General features: G+C 45.7%; 1 long non-coding RNA gene across 1 annotated transcript; it reads left to right on the forward strand.

The window, feature by feature from the left end:
- The first annotated feature begins 1,212 nt into the window (after positions 1 to 1,212).
- On the forward strand, positions 1,213 to 13,130 carry LOC136612235 (uncharacterized). The gene is made up of 3 exons (XR_010790377.1): positions 1,213 to 1,264; positions 4,125 to 4,178; positions 13,082 to 13,130. It is a non-coding gene; the product is annotated as an uncharacterized lncRNA (long non-coding RNA).
- Positions 13,131 to 14,822: the final 1,692 nt, after the last annotated feature.

Genomic DNA, 14,822 nt, shown 5'->3' on the forward strand with positions numbered 1-14,822 from the left:
TGCAGCTGCCCGACAGAAGGTATCGGGCCGCCGTCTAACACTACACTTGAACTGACTATCTGGAAAAACATGTACTGACTCACTAAACTATGTCATCGACGCGCTTCTGCAATGTTCTAACATATACACTGCTTCATCAGGATGAGTTAACACATATAAGTGGGAGCGGCCGTGATGTCTGGCGGCATCCCAATAGTGAGTGCCGCGCGTCTGATACAGTCAGCGCTTATATATGTAAAGCTCCTCCTTTCCTCTCTCATCCTAGCCAATCCCAAATTCTGGTTGGGATTACTCATTCCCCCTTGCCTTCTCGCCATACAAGCTGAGTAGCAGTCTCAGCTGAGACACTTCAGCACTGGACAGCTCCCTGCTGTCGTGATGCAGGGCATTAGTGTATAGGAGAGAGGATCAGCACTGGACAGCTCCCTCCTCCCTCCTGGAGCCCTGTAAAGCAGTGTTCCCCAACTCCAGTCCTCAGGGACCGCCAACAGGTCATGTTTTCAGGATTTTCTCTGTATTGCACAGGTGATGTAATTCTTATGAATGCCTCAAACATTGCCACAGGTGTTCTTACTATAGGATATCCTGAAAACATGACCTGTTGGTGGTCCCTGAGGACTAAAGTTGGGGACCCCTGCTGTAAAGGATTCTGAAGGCATTTGTGCAATAAGGGGGTTTGATGTATGGTAATTAAGACCCATATTCCAATATTCCAACCTGATTTGTCTCCGGCTTTCTCCCGGGGGGGGGGGGGGCGGGGGTGGATACCCTGGAGGGATCATTTCAGTTAGTTGTGTTGACTGAGCTATTAGGTTCAGTAGAACCAAATAGCTGCGTTATTCTGCCGCAGATTTACGCCGTGGGGAATGTAACATAAATCTATCTGTGGGCATTAGCCCTTAAGGGCCTGAAAGTCGTCCTGTGTAGAAGTACCCTTACACCAGAGATGCCACAAATAACATTGGCTGCCTTAGCTTTCTAGTAAATATTCTTTTAGTGGATATGCAGTAAAAGTCTGATTGGTGGACGCTGCTTGTCTGCTTCATATCTCCCAAAACTATAATGGTGTGTGTGTGTAATCCCACCCTCCCCAATCAGACCATTATAGCTCATACTAACCATCAGACCCCCTGCCTCAACACATAATTGGAGTTGATAAGGCAAAACTGTGATACACTGTATATAATATTGCTGAATATCTTTATTATAGGCTTTGATGATGATGATGCACTGCCTGGACCTCAGTGTTCACTAAACCAAACTGGTAAGCAATCTGTATTTAAAGAGACATTCTGTGTTTCATTTACTATGTAACCCGTTTCCCCAGCTAGTATTACCTGGTTTATTAATCTATCCGAAGATTCCTGGAGTCCTTCTCTTCAGGTGGGTCATGTGATCTCATTCTGACCCCCTGAGAATTAGTTTGTTTTTTATGCTGTGCTATTAGTAGGAAGCTATTTGTTTGAGTACAGGTAATTGGCTTTAAAACTCTTGGGAAACACTGGGGCTGATCATCCTGCTGGAAGCTGGGAGAGGAAGTGGCAGTCCTAATATCATGCATTGTCTCCTTTTGCATGTCCGCTTGTAGTCTTTCATAATTGCTGTGAATGTCATTCTTTATTTTGTCGTGTGGTAAAGTTGCCCATTCTTATTGACAAAACAGTCCTCACATCCTGCTAACGGCACATCTAACACAAGCTGTTTGTTTGAGTTCTTCCCAAAATGACTCAATGATGTTGAGGGCTCCCCTTATGACAGATCCATGTCTCTCCTGACGCTTATACCTGTTACTTTCCACAAAGCTACAGCACTGTGTAATATTGTGATGCTTCTGTAACAGAGGTGATCATACCGGGTCTACGTAAATACCAGCAGAGTGGTCACCCCTCTACTGATTCTAATCCTAGAATGTGTTCATTAACCCTTTGCAATCCAATTTTGGATTCGGGGTTTCCTATGGGGCTTTCTCTTTCTGTCATTTTACAATGGCGCTATCTGCTGGCTAGAGCCAGTACTGCAGTATGTGACATGCCGAAGAAGCCATCGACAACAGAGCGGCTAGTAATATAAAGTAAGAATACCCTGCTGGACCTCTTCCGACATCCGAGCTGTACAGCCTTCAATCAGAATGTCTGAAGACGTCAGACAGTGGATTGGAAAGGGTTAAGAACCTTAATCCCCCCAGCAGTTCAGGACGGGCTCTGTCCCTTCTGCAGGAAAAGGACATTATAATTTTAAACGAACAGAGCTTGTTCTACTTTAACTGTCTGTAGCTCTGTTTCTATCAGGGCTACCAGATAGAATATTTGTAGCCCTTACAGAATTGGAGCTATAGCAGTTTGAAATGGGTTTGGAAATACTAAAATTATAGATGTCATTTTTTCATTTAGTGTGGTGAGGAGAGAGGGAGGGGGGGGCATTAATTTTTGTGTATGGTATCACCCTCTACTCCCACCACTAACTCCACCTCTCCCATCAATCAGAGAGCATTGTCATATATGGGCTTTTTACAACAAAAGGAGTGAAATTACTTTACACTGTTTAATACTACAGATGCTGCAGTTATTGCTGACCGTGGCATCTAAATGTTTTTATAGAAAAAAAATACAACTTTTTACCCCTTACACAAGGCTTTAAATACTGAAAAAATAACAAAATAAACCCTACTCATGATTGGTATTGCCACATCCATAACAGCCCATACTATAAAATATTACTTTATATTTCAATCACAGCAAATTCAGCAAAAAAAAGGAATATCCAAAAAAGCTGTTTTCTGATCGTCTCGCTTCCCCTAAATAGATATAAAAAAAGGAATAAAAAAATTGTATATACCTGAAAATGTTACCCATTAAAACTACACATCTGACATAAACAGGCCTGATACCGCTGTCAGCTGATAATGCTTTGGTCCTGGAATGTGGCGCCTCACAAGGTATTTGTGTAAAAGAAAAAAAAAGGTTTTATATTGTGCGAAAGTGGTAAAGCAAAATAAAACCTGTATAAATTTGGTGTTGTCATAATCTTTAGGTCTGTTTCACAGGGGCTACAAAATCGCACCATTTTGTAGCAATGCAATGTCGCTACAAAACGCATGTATGTGAAGCCCATGGTTTCCAATGGGTTCATCCACATGAGATATTTTGTAGCCTGAATGAACCCATTGGAGACCATGGGCTTCACAGACATGTGTTTTGTAGCGATGTTGCATGGCAACAAAATCGTGGGATTTTGTAGCCCGCGTGAAACAGGCGTAATGGCTCGTAGATGAAAGGTAATATAACAGTAACATAATATTTATACCATGTCATAAAAATAAATCACAAAAAACAATGGGGAAATAGCTTTTTTTCTATTGCTTCCAGCAAATAAAAATAATAATAAGTTTTTCAATACATTACGTGTACCCAAAGTTGTTTTGTATAAGGCTGCATTCAGACGACCGTATATCGGCTGGGTTTTCACGCCCAGCCGATATACGGCGTCTCTCTCTGCTGGGGAGGAGGCTGGAAAAACCAGGAGCAGTGCTCTGAGCTCCCGCCTCCTCTCTGCCTCCTCTCCACTCCCCTGCACTATTTTCAATGAGGAGAGGCGGGACAGGGGTGGAGCTAATTCATTAAATGTAGCCCCGCCCCGTCCCTCCTCCTCTCATTGCGAACAGTGCAGAGGGGCGGGGAGGGGGTGGAGAGAAAGCAGAGAGGGGGTGGGAGCTCAGAGCACTGCTCCTTGCTCTTCCAGACTCCTTCCCCTGCAGAGAGAGACGCTGTGTATCGGCTGGGCGTGAAAACCCAGCCGATATATGGTCGTCTGAATGCACCCTCGTCCTGTCAAACGCAAGGTGAAAAACAGCTACATTGATGAAAAAATGAAAATGTTTTGATCGCTGGAACACAAAAAGGGATTCGATTTACTGGCCCCTAATGATAAAATTACTTATTTCACCAAGGGGTTAAAAATGCACTTAAGCTAACAGAGTTCTTTGTCACCATTGTTTTTTGCAACATAAATTCAAAATTGCAATAAAAAGTGACATTTTAGGCAGGAATTCCAACTGAAGGCATTTTAGACGTATTTTATAGAACTGTTTGTATTACATTAATATTTCCTGTCCTTCATTTGAACAGATCGTCAGTGCGAGAGCATGGAAATCACATGTCTGATTAATAACACCATTTGTGGTAGGTTTCACCCTCAGGTGGTTATAAACTGTGTCTGATGTAGCGTGGGTTAAAGATTTCAGTGCAGTTTTAGGTAAGGGCAAATAGTATTTAATAAAGCTTTTAATAGAGAGTCAGCTGTGCTGTCTAATAATATAGCAGTAAATCTTCTAACCCTGCAGTGACACCCCCCTAAATGTCTACCCTTGGGAAGACCCCAGGCTCCATCCCAACTTGATTTATATGTGAAGGATTTTCCCTAGCCTTTTAGTCTATGAAAGCTGCTCCTCTAAAAGGAGTTTCTATTGAAAAGTTGACTTTTAAAGGATGACAAGCAAGACTTACATGTGCCACTTAATCATCTGAATGTGGGCCAGTGCTGCATCACTAAAGTGAGCTAGAGGGGGAGACTTCTGTGGCACATTAGGGCAACTGCCAGATAAGGGTAGGGGGCAGAGCCAAATTTACCCCTAGACATTGGAGGTCCAGTGCCTAAGGCGGCCCCATGCTGGGAGCAGCCTCGTTGCCAGCAGTCAGGACTTTTTTTCAACCTCGTCTCCTGCCTCTTGTTAGAGATGCCAGTATATTTGCTGTTTTTATAGGGGCGGGGTGGAAGAGGATTCAGGATAAAGGCTGTATGGCAGAGAGGGAGGATGACAAGCCATGCTCCGCTCTCACTTCTCTGCCATGCGAAGAGACTGCAGAGCTAACACAGTAAGAGAACACAGAGGAAGCCTTGCCTGACCGCCTCAGATCCAAACTACAGACTCACTTGTGAAGTGTTAAGCCCCATTTACACACAACGATATCATTTGAACGAGGGAACGACTGAACGAATTAACGATTTTTTGCATAGAAATGCATAGCATTTAGATGGAAGGATAATGGTCTGAAATCCTCTCCATTTCCCTCATTAGCTAAGATAAACACTGTTTAGGTTGTTTGCTCAGGTGGACGTGTGTTTATGCGAGCAACTTGCTTAATGTTTAACTTTTTAATTAGTGTGAATTCATTTTAAGAAATTTTGGGCGATTAATCATTACGTGTAAATGGGCCTTAAGTAGTAAGTAATTACACTGTTTTATGTTTTCTTTAATCTCTGTAGAATGGCCACATGGAGGTAGGAGGGGGAGAGGTTGGCATAAGCGGCTTTACCTGACTCCTTATATCACTATGCTTCAGTTTTAATCTGGCCATACAATTAAGATAACATCAATTTGGACAGTCAGTCATCCATGGGATCATTTGTATGAATGATCCCACAAGTAGCTCTATAGATCAAAGTAGATGATAAGATAATCGGTTTTAAAAAAAATCTGACTCCTTGGGGATGATATAATCATTCAACAGGCGATTGTTTATTCAGCAGTTGTTCAACCGTCAACTTACTTCTGCATAACGTGTATGGTCGCCTTCAGTGGGGTTGTCCTAGCAAAATAAGTGTGGGTAGAGGATAATGTGTGAGCTTATTCTTTTATGGTCTATTCAACAAACGTAGGGCATGTTCATATCTGTGCCTGGCGATTTGTTTGGACCGTCCACTGCAGATCTGGCATAAAATCCTGTAGGAAATAGTGCAGTATGCTCTTCTAGTTTGTCTGGGAAACCGCCAGAGAGCTGGATGGAAGTCACATGGACCCATTATACTTATTGGGGGCCATTTGGTGCTGGCATGTGCCGATCCAGTGCTTCGGTCTATCCCATTGTTCAGCTCCTATGATGGAATCGAACAGTAGAAAAGTTGAGTGCAGAGGCAATGGCAAACCACCCCAGAAAAACAGTCTGCCAAGAAAACGTGACGATGTGACGTCACCATAGGAGTTGGTCACTACTCAATGCTTGCACCAAGGGACTTCACCTTGTATCTTACTAAAGAGGTCCTATATGGTATTTGTCTTCTGTGGTCATAATTCACTCAACATAACCAAAGTTTAGATTTTTAGTTCAATCGGTTTTTATTGGTTTTCAAAGAAAAGTATTATATAGACATTGCACAACATCGTTGATATCAACATGTGTCCGTATAAGCACAACAAACAACATATCTTGGTTTCCTAATACTTATGGCATGAACTAGATTGTATAGCTTAATCTCTTGTGTCTCGTATCAGAAATTGGGAACTGCGCAATGTAAGATTATAACAAATCATGAACAAAACTGGGGGGGTGAGGGGGGGGATGAGTGGAAAGGTGAAGCGGGGGTAGAGGAAGGGGAAGGGGGGGTAAGGGAAAAATATCAGCCTCGCTTACCCGCTCCTAAAGGTTGTTATAAACCTAACCGCAAAGTTTAGATTTTTATTCAAAATGTCTTTTATTAGAGACTTGTGCATAACAAATTATATTAAAACATTGTTCTCCAAATTATTCGTATCTGTAATATGTTCATAATAATGTCTTAAACAACAATTTGGTAAATAGAATGTTTTTGCATTCAATAGAGTATTTCCTCAAGATGTCTCTAAATTTTCTTAGTTCAACATTCTAAATCTGTGTAATGATCCCATTCATTATGACAAATTAACGAGTAATGGGAATATCCGTTCCCGAACAATGCTACTGACTATATAAATGTCAATGTTGCCCCAGTCAGGGGTAGTAGCACCACATGGGTAGGTGTGGAACTAGGTGTGAGAGTTTAAAGAAGGAAAAAAGGGGGGGGGGTAGTAGATGGGGAGAGTGGGGAAAGCAGAAGGAAAGAGAAACGAAAGAAAAAGAGAATATAAAGGCGAAAAGGAGATAGAGAGGAAAAAGAATAAGCATTGTGCCTCCTGCTGCGCCGCCCGGCCGACCCGCCCCGGTTATTATTGAGATATAAATCCATTTGCCAACCAATGGCCAAACGTAGTAGATTTACGAAATGTCAACCAAACCTCCCAAGTGGCGTGATAGGATGTATATTGGGTGTCGTCTCTGGCCCTCATCTCCTCCCTCCGGCTAATCTCATCCATCGTTGTCACCCAATTCAGGCGTGTCGGGGGGTCCTGTGACCTCCAGTATCTAGGAATCACCGTTCTCATGGCTTGAAGAAAAAACCTTAGAATATTAGTCTTATTAGTACTCATGGATCCTGGTAATATCGATAGTAGAACCATTTCTGGCGTCAAGGATATGGCTCCCCTGTTCAGGGAATTGTATAATCCTTCAATTTCCGACCATAGTTCAGAGAGTTGGGGGCAAGACCACCATATATGAGTGAGCGTACCCCTCTCCCTCAGGCATCTCCAGCACATGTCCGAGAGCCCTGGGAAGATTTTGGCCAGTCTTGCTGGCGTACGGTACCACCTAGTTATGAGTTTATAATTCATCTCTTGGTGGTTCCCTGATACTGACATCTTATGTGTCATTTGCCATGCCTTCTCCCAGTCCTCCTCTGTCACAGGTCGACCCAGCTCCCTTTCCCAGGATCTCTGGATCCTCCTCACTGCGTCCCTGTCCTCCCCAGTGACCAGGATGTTGTAGACAGCGGAGATCTCCCCTTTCGTCCGTCGAGGCCCCTCACAGAGCGCCTCGAAGGGCGTGGGCAATGCGGTCAGATCCGATATTGGTCCCAGAGCTCTGATAAAGTGGCCTATCTGCATGTACTGGAACCACGCGCCTGCCATAAGGCCCCCCTGCCCTAGGAGTGTGCTCAGTGGTAATAGACCTTCTTCCCCTACCAGATCCATTACTCTAGGTGTTTGTAAGCCCATTCTATCTAGTAACGGTAATCCCTGAGGGAAATCCGGGTTCCCCACAAGGGGAGTTAGTGGGCCTGGTATTGCTACTAGATGGTGTCGCTGTGCAAAGTTATCCCATATTTTTAATATTGAAGCCATCAAGGGGGAGACTCCCACGCCTCGTCGCCCCAGACCTCCCTTTAACCAAAAAAGTCCCCGAATCCTTCCTGGTACTGGGTACTGCTCCATTTCAACCCACTGTTTAGATGGCTCTCCATGGACCAGATCCAGAACCAGCTTGCCGATCGCAGCTCTGTAGTATAGGGTTAAATCAGGTAGTCCCGCTCCTCCTTTTTCTTTCCGTTGAGTGAGTAGTCTGTAGCTCAGGCGGGGTCTGTGGCCCCCCCAGATAAAACGTGTTACCGCCTTTCTCAATTTAATAAAGTAGTTTCTTGGGATTTGAATGGGCAGCGTTTGAAATAGGTATAGAAGTCTGGGGAGAGCATTCATCTTGATGGTATTTATCCTGCCAAACCAGGAGAGATGTAATGGTCTCCATCTCTCAAAGTCTCTCACCAGCTTAGAACAAATAGGTTCAAAATTCAGCTCATAAAGTTTTCCCGGGTCAGGAGACAGGATCACTCCCAGGTACTTGATGTGGTCCTCTCTCCAGTTTAGGGGGAACTGCGACCTATACTGATTGACCTCCATAGTTGGTAGTGTAATATTTAATATATCTGACTTGTGGAGATTGATTTTAAAATTGCTAACCTGACTATATCTGTCAAATTCTCCTAGGACGGCAGGTATGGCTTTTTTGGGATTTGTAATGTATACTAGGAGGTCGTCCGCAAAGGATGCTACTTTGTGTTCGTTCCGGGCTACTGTATATCCCTGTACTTCCTTATTTGCTCTAATTGCGTTGGCCAATGACTCCATGACCAGTACATACAGTGTTGGGGAGAGCGGGCATCCCTGTCTCGTACCATTTTTAATATTGATTGGCCCGGAGAGTTTCCCGTTCACCCGAACCTGTGCCGTGGGGTTACTATACAAGGCCATTACCCAGTTTATTATCCGGTCACCTAATCCTATCTTGTGCAGTGTAGCCTCCAGAAATGCCCAACTTACTCGGTCGAATGCCTTTTCGGCGTCCACCGATAAAAGGCATAGTGGATTGTTTGTGGCCCTCGCCCGCTCTATCAGTGAAAGTGTTCTGATGGTATTGTCCCTGGCTTCTCGGCCATGGACAAATCCTACCTGGTCCCTATGAATGATCTGGGGAGTGATTGGTCTTAGACGTGTGGCTATGGTTCTTGCAAAAATTTTCGTATCTACGTTTAGCAATGATATTGGGCGGTAATTACTGCACGACATAGGATCTCTGCCTGGCTTTGGTAGCACTGTAATGGTGGCTTGCAAGGCTTGGCGTGGGAATGGGTGGTTTGCCGATACTGCGTTGAAAGCTCTGCTCATTATTGGGGCCACTTTCTCCCCGCAAATCTTATAAAATCTGGGGGTAAAGCCATCTGGCCCCGGGCTCCTCCCTACTTTCAGGTTCTGGATTTCCTCCAGAATCTCTTTTTCCGATATGTCTTGTTCTAATGTCTTGGCCTCTTCTGTAGGTATTGGTGGTGGTGCGTGGCTATTTAGGTATTGTTCGATGTTTGGTGTGGTGCTCCCCCCAGTGTCGCTCCCCTCGTTTTTAATGTTGTAAAGCTCATTATAGTATATCTGAAAACACTCTAAAATATCTTTTGTGGCATGTACTTTTCCCCTTTCCCTTGAGTTTATTGCGAATATGTGCGTTTGACTCTCCCGCGGGTTTAGTGCCCTCGCTAGCCAGGAGCTGCATTTGTTGCCATATTCATAAAAGCCACCCTTTATCCTATCCCTTATGTGTAAATGTGCTTGGTCCATGCATCCTAAAATCTGTTGGCGTAGTAGCGAGATCTCCGCGTTCAATGATGTGGAGGCTTGGGTTTTATTTTCTTGTTCCTTTTTCTCTAGTTTGGTTATCAATTCTGTTAGTTTTCCTGTCCTATCTTTCTTCAACCTAGATCCGTGGGATATAAAAATGCCTCTCAAGACACATTTCATGGCTTCCCATTGTATTGTTGGGGATGTTGTATCCGTTTTGTGGACTTCAATGAAGGTATCTATGGTACGTTTGATTTCAGCTATACACAAAGCATCGCCCAGGAGGTTGTCGTTCAGTCGCCATGTGTTCTGTCCTCCTCTTGTCTCCCCCCCCAGGAGTGCCCCATAGACAGGCGCGTGGTCCGACCAGATAAAATTACCAATGGAGCTTCGTGGGGCTAAGTCTAGAAGGCTGTGGGAGACAAAGATATAATCTAGCCTCCCATAACTATTGTGTGATGAGGAGTGGTGGCTGTAATCCCTGACCTCTGGATGTAAAGTTCTCCAGAGGTCAACGAGTCTCAGCTCTGATATTCTTCTCCGCAGTCTACGTAGGGCCACTAGGGATGAGCTGGACTTACCCGAGGATGAATCCAGACCCGGTTCCAGGCAGAGATTGAGGTCTCCTCCCAGGATTATGTTGGTGCCTGAGGCGAACTGTGCCAGATCTCCCAGTATGCGGTGTCCATACGAGGCTTGACCTGAATTGGGAGAGTAAATATTAGCCACTGTTATAATGCGACATCCCAGATCCATCTTTAAGAATAAATATCTACCTTCCTTGTCTACTTTAGAGTCAAGGAGTTTATGCGGGAGGTTTTTATGTATAGCTATGGATACACCACCGGCCTTTTTCTCGGGATGTGGGCTGTGATACCAGGATTTGTAATATCTGTTGTTGCTTTTGGGAATATGGCCCACTCGGTAGTGTGTCTCCTGGAAGAGCGCGATGAGTATCCTTTTTTTATGCATATGAGCCAGGATCTGGCCTCTTTTAGCGGGGCAATTCAGACCTCTGGCATTGTACGTGCAAAAGGATAAACTGGTCATGATGATAACCTATATGTATTGGGGCTTGCCGTTCCAGGGGCATGGGCGTAAGGCACCAGAGAATTTGAGAAAGATAAAAGATAGAGAAAAGGAAAAAGAAATAGAAGAGGTGAAATAGGTGTAGGTTTGTAGAGACAGAAGGTATACATTCTGCCGATCGGGGTGTAGTGTCCCGATCTCACAAAGTGGGAAACTGACTAATGTCAGCTCTTGACGGCACTTAGTGGCGTCTACCCGGTGGAGAGGGAGTTGAGGGTACCCAGACTATCCAGGCCTCTTCCCCGCCACCCCCACCAGTTGGACCTAAAAGTAATCAAGTAAATAGACTCTAACTGTGAGTCATATCTATAACTCCAAGTAACCCCTGCGAACATTTAAAGTTTAACGGTTATGCTAACGGCATTTTTAAACAACACTGGCGCGGTCGCTGTCCATTTTAGGTAATTTCGCACGGCATTCCGCAGCCTTAACTCGCTGGTAATGTAGCTTCTTCACTCCTGTAATAATGTGCACATATTGGCGATTAGATGGCGATTGTCTCTATATAATAGTGACAGAATCATCCATAGTTCTTGTTCAGCGCTTTGGTTGTGTTTTGCTTGGTTGGTGGTTTCTCCCACGTCTGCGGGGTCCAGCCTCCTGCCAGGTTTCTCTTGGCGCCGAGATGGGTAATATTGGCATTTGGGGCCAATCTGGTAGCGCCACCATAGGCAGCTCTAGTATGCCCAAGAACTTAGGGAGGTCTGCTGGTGACCTAAAAGTCGCTGATTTGCCATTTTTGGATGCAGTGAGTTGGAAGGGATAACCCCATCTATACATAATGTTGTTGGTTTTAAGGACATCGAGTATTGGACGGACCGCTTTTCGCAGTTGTAAAGTGCGCCTAGCCAAGTACGGAAATACCGCTATAGTAGTGCCGTTGTGTGATAATGCCTCTCTCCTTTCTCTTGCGCTTTTTAATATTGCCTCTTTATCTTTGAAGAAATGTATACGGCATACTACATCTCGCGGCCTGCTCGGGTCATCTGGTTTGGGTCCTAAGGTTCTATGGATGCGGTCTATTTCAACGGGTTGTTCCGGGTCTCGCTGTAGCAAGGAGCTAAAAAAATTGCGGGCCCAGCCCTCCAGTTGGGGTGGTGTCACTTCCTCCGATAACCCGCGCAGACGCAGGTTATTACGCCTATGGCGGTTTTCAAGATCATCAAGATGCGACAAAATGTCCGCTATTTGTAAAGCCTGCGCATTAATAACTTGGCTATGGGCATCCAGTGTGGTCAGGACTTTATCCTGGGACTCTTCCACCGTATTCAAGCGGTTCCCTACATGTTTAAGTTCCTGTTGTATAAGGGATAAAGCATCTTTATGTGAGGCTTCCAGCCGCTGAAAGTCCCTTTTTGTCGGGAGAGATCGCAAGTGCTTTTTCCAATCCCACTCTTCATCTGAGGAAGAATCATATGAAGATGGGGGAGGGGCTGGTGGATTTGCTGCTGCTGCTGCCTCCTCTCTCCTCTGGTGTCTGTGTTGGGGACTACTACTCCTCTCCTCCTGTGTTAGTGTCCATGTATTATCCTGGTGCTTAGTTGGCAGGGTCTGGCTCTTTATTAACTTTCTCCCTGTAGCTTGTGGCTGTGACAGGCTATGTGAGGTATGAGGGCTGGTTGGTGCACTGAGTTGTGTTCCCTGTGCTGTATTCCTGTCAGCAGCCTTATCAGAGACAGTCCGGTCAGGGGAGCTCTCACCCCCACCACTCTGTGAGCGTTCCCTGGGTGTACATGTGCTGTAGTTGTGGCACTTATCTTTCGTTCTGCACCCACGTGTTCCCTTATCTCTGGCTGTCTGCTCCTCTTCTCCACTGCCGCCGCCGCCGCTGCTGGTCCTGGAGGGGGTCGGGCGCACATGGTCCGGAGCCATCTTAGCTGCAGGAGTCTGCTGACCTCGGCCGCTGAAGTAGCGCTGTATGTTCGCTCCTTCGTCCTCTGCCGCCTCCGGTCCCTTGCTTGTGCCTCTCCTCTTCACCATCGCTGGATAGGTAGGTTTTGTGGCCGTTTTCTTGCCGTTTTGCGGGGTTTTCTGGTGGGGAAAGCGGGAGCCCAGTCGGCGTGTGACTTATCCGGACATCCGCAAGCTCCTCCTCCCCAAGTTTAGATTTTTAGATATGAATTACTTGATATTAGTTTTCTATCATTGATAAACTTTGTCTTAGACTTCTAGAATGCATATACTGTATAACTCAATACATATGTATATGTAATTAAAGAATGGAATACTGAACCCTTGTTTCATGTTTTTATCTATTAGGACATCAACTCTGAAGCACAACAGAACACAGATCGTTCCCATTTATGACTGTGTGGTATAAAGCCTGTAGATTTCCTGTCACTGTTAGTTGTTTATTTGTGCCACAATGTTTTCATTGGCTGTTTATAAGGTTTTCCTATTAATTTTAGATGTTTTCCTGTTTGCTTGTAAGAACATTTCATCTATTTAGTTTTGATGCATCAGTGTTTTGCTTGTTGTAATAGTAGACCTGTTGCTTTAAGATTATTTGGCGTTCTTATAGTAATAAGGGCCCTTAAGAGATATTCTTGTAAAAGGATTCCATTCTGTTATAAACTTGTGCCTAATTACTCTGAAATAAATCTTACATTGTTTCTAGCACACCGTGTTATTTCTGGAGCAGATGGTTTGTTTTGTGTATATTGTATCATTTAAAGGGGTTGTCTCGCGAAAGTAAGTGGGGTTATACACTTCTGTATGGCCATATTAATGCACTTTGTAATGTACATCGTGCATTAAATATGAGCCATACAGAAGTTATTCACTTACCTGCTCCGTTGCTAGCGTCCACGTCTCCATGGCTCCGTCTAATTTCGCTGGCTTCTTGCTTTTTTAGACGCGCTTGCACAGTCTGTGCTTCTGCCTGGTGAATGGGGCCGCTCGTGCCGGAGAGCTGCTCACCGCGTCGTCATCGTAGCTCCGCCCCGTCACGTGTGCCGATTCCAGCCAATCAGGAGGCTGGAATCGGCAATGGAACGCTAGGAAGGAGAAGAAAATCCACAGTGCACCATGGGAGAAGACCCGCGGTGCACCGTGGGAGAAGACCAGCGGCGCCATCTTTAAAAGAAGAATAGAAGAAGCTGCAGAACGCTGATGCAGGTAAGTGCAATGTGCTTTTTAAAAACTAACCTATGTTTTCTTTTTAACAGGGCAGAATGCGGGGGTAAGTGAAAAAAAATTTTTTTACGCTTTCGCCTTGAGACAACCCCTTTAACTTGAAGTATTCGCTGTTAGCATCAAGGACTCACCGCTTGTATCAAAAAGAAGTCGTGTTGGAGGGGGCGTGGCTAACTGCCGATGGAGTGAGCTGCGTTTGCTCTGAGCTCCCGCCGGACCCGCCGACAGAACGGACCAGTGTGCCGCCGCAGACCCAACACTGACCGGGCATGACGAAGAGGAGACTGGCCGAGACCCTTTAGCACCCGCGGAAGACATCCCGACCCGGAATGGAGCGCTTCCTCCATTCCCCCGAAGAGATCCCCACATCGAGCGGGAGAGGCAAGATGGCGCCCCGCAGACCGGCCAGAGAAGTAAGAGGGGGGAGGGAAGAGGAGGTGCGGAGCGACGCTGCAGAAAGGCCCCCCACCGAGCACTCCAGGGATCCAGGCAGCCCAGAGGGAGACGAGACGCCGGCAGCAGCAGCCCCCAGCACCGATCTAGCTCCACAGAGCAGACTCCTGAAAGACGGAGGGGGAGGGGGGGAGTGGGAGAGCGCTCCAGGCAGCGGAGAAACAGAGGCTGCATCTCACAGCCCAGCTGCAGGGGCTCACCCCTCCCAGAAGGAGAATAAAAGCCTCAGGGGACAAAACGAGCCTCACATAAAGGCCACCCCAGAACATAGCCACATGCAGGACAGACTCCTGGAAGATAGAGGGGGGGAGAGCACACCAGGCAGCAGAAAACCAGAGACTGCATCTCACACTAGTATCCCAGCTACAGGGGCTCACCCCTCCCAGAAGGAGAATCAAAGTTGCAGGGGACA

The sequence above is a fragment of the Eleutherodactylus coqui genome, chromosome 1 (genome assembly GCF_035609145.1).
Source record: "Eleutherodactylus coqui strain aEleCoq1 chromosome 1, aEleCoq1.hap1, whole genome shotgun sequence".
NCBI classification, from domain to species: Eukaryota; Metazoa; Chordata; class Amphibia; order Anura; family Eleutherodactylidae; genus Eleutherodactylus; species Eleutherodactylus coqui.